The sequence below is a fragment of the Lentinus tigrinus genome (genome assembly GCF_003813185.1).
Source record: "Lentinus tigrinus ALCF2SS1-7 unplaced genomic scaffold L226scaffold_16, whole genome shotgun sequence".
In the NCBI taxonomy this organism is placed as follows: Eukaryota; Fungi; Basidiomycota; class Agaricomycetes; order Polyporales; family Polyporaceae; genus Lentinus; species Lentinus tigrinus.
This window is the reverse complement of record NW_027137925.1, coordinates 165,264-167,751: the sequence shown is the minus strand read 5'-3', so window position 1 is coordinate 167,751 and position 2,488 is coordinate 165,264.

Below are 2,488 nucleotides of genomic sequence, written 5' to 3'. Positions count from 1 at the left end.
GCACGCCTGCTGTATGTCTATTGTGTATATTCAGGCAACAACATGGGTGGGCAACATGAAGTACGTGTCGATTTTTTTGCAGTCACCGATTTTTGGTCGCAGAGGGTTTTTCTGCCAGAGAAGAATGTCAGTAACATGATGCAACAAGCCCAACACAGATACGAGCCATGGCCGTGGTGTGCAAGCCGGTTTTGTAGGGACGGTGTACTAGCTGCAGGCAAGCCTGGCAATTTTTTGCAGTGGCTGAATTTTGTCCGTCTATGTGGTTTCTGGCAGAGACAAATGTCAGTACCATGATACAATGGACATGACACAAATACGAGCCACAGCTGTGGCATTTTGTGACAATGCCTGTTGGCGGGGGCAGGCTACGAGGCGCCCAAAACGTGAGGCGCCCAAAACGCGCCCCGCCCAAAACGCGCCCCGCCCAAAACGCGCCCCGCCCAAAACGCGCCCCGCCCAAAACGCGCCCCGCCCAAAACGCGCCCCACCCAAAATGCGCCCCGCCCAAAACGCGCCCCGCCCAAAGCCCAAAAGACCCTGGTGTAGCACCCAAACAGTGAGAACAACCACAGCGAGACGTGCTACCGAGCACTGCTCGCTGTGGTTGTGGCCGCTGTTTAAGCAGCGTGACCATCCTGGGTTTCTGGGCACTCTTGCAGTGCAGGGGACGGCAGCGGGGTTGAGGAAGGAGACGGAGGCAGCGAGGCGAGCTCAAAGCTCGCCTCGTCACTGTTGGCCACCCTGTGGCATCGCGGGGTTGAGAAGAGGACGACGAGATGAGCCGTTGGGCTCACCTCGTCGCGTTTCTTCACGCTCTTGCAGCGCAGGGGACGGCAGTGGGGACGGGGAAGGAGTGAGAGGGGACGGCAGCGGGGATGAGGAGGGAGAGGGAGCAGCGGCAGCGGTCGGGGACGGAAGAGAGAGGTGATGAGGCTCGCCATTGGGCTCGCCTCGTCGCTGTTTGCATGCTCTTGCAGCACAGAGGACGGCAGCGGGATCGGGGAAGGAGAGAGAGGCGACGAGGTGAGCTTTTGAGCTCGCCTCATTACGTTTCTTCGCGCTCTTGCAGCGCAGGGGACAGCAGCGGGGGCGGGGAAGGAGAGAGAGGCGACAAGGTGAGCCATTGGGCTCACCTCGTCGCTGTTCACGTGCTCTTGCAGCGCAGAGGATGGCGGCGGGGTCGAGGAGGGAGAGAGGGGTGAGGGCGGCATGCGCTCTTGCAGCGCAGGGGACAGAGGCGGGGATGAGGAGAGAGAGAGGTGAGGGAGGTGTGCGGGAGCAACACGTACGCGCCTAACGGGCACCATATGCCCATGCGGGCGCTATCCGCGCCAGCGTGGCTTGACCTGCCTCCACTACCAGGTGCATGAACCTGGCCTGCGCAAACGAGGGCGCAACGTATCGCTAGTGACATTCTGGCATAGCCAAACGACGGTCTGTGGTGCGCTGGGTTCCTCCTGAGCAAAGGCTGGAGTTCCTGTGCACTGTGGTGCAGTGTCTGCCCGAGCAGGTGCATCCAGCAGTTCCGCTGGCATGCAAGGCCGCCAGGAACATCACAGGTATCACTTGCAATGTTCTGGCTTGGCTGAATGTTGGTTTGTGGTGCCATGCGGGTTCTCCCGTGCAGTTGCGTGCTGCACCTGGCGGCATTTGTGTGTGGCCATGTGCGCTACCGGCCCAGTCGTGTGCATGCTGGTCCAGCTTGGTAAGAAACTCAGTAGACTTTGATGTATATATTTTCTAGCTGTGCACCTTACCAGTAGAGCGGTACAATGTATATACTGGCTGCAGAGCGTGTTTGCTAAGTTGTGACACCTTCTTTGTGACCTGTCACAATGATGTGCTGGCGACAATTTTTCCTTCTTCCCGACCACCACCATCTCGGCTTCATCCTGCACATACTCGCCTCACACTCTCCCTCCTAGTATCCCAAACCCCACACTGTAAGTGTTCTATTAGAACTTTTGAAACCAATTTTGATTGAAATACATAGCTATAGTTCAAGTTAGCCTGTACATCACCCTGCACTTGCTTGCCTTATGTCCTGTAGGTTTGATCTGTTACTTGTAGGCTATGACTCGCAGCCGCGCTTCCAAGAAAGCTACAGAGGCTAAACTGGCTGCTATTAAGGCTGCAGGATGGGCTGCAATTGCCCAGGCTTTTGGTCAAAAGCCTGGGCTATTGGAAGACCTCGCACACGCTGTTGTCCATGAGCCATGTCTCAGTGTCATACAAGCCTTACAGGGCTTGGCATGCAGGCATCTTCCAGGCAATGCTCAGCCTAGGGATCCTTTTGCAGAGTTTATTGGATTCTGCGACAAGAACCCAGTGCTGCCTATGCTTGGTGCAAAGATCTACATCTTCCGCACCACTCGTGACGCATGTGCAGTGCACCGCAAGAAGATTGTGGCTTCATGCTGTCTCAATCATGCTGCAGTCACCGAGGAGATGCGTGAGAAGTGGCTCAGGGAGCATTGTGATGTTG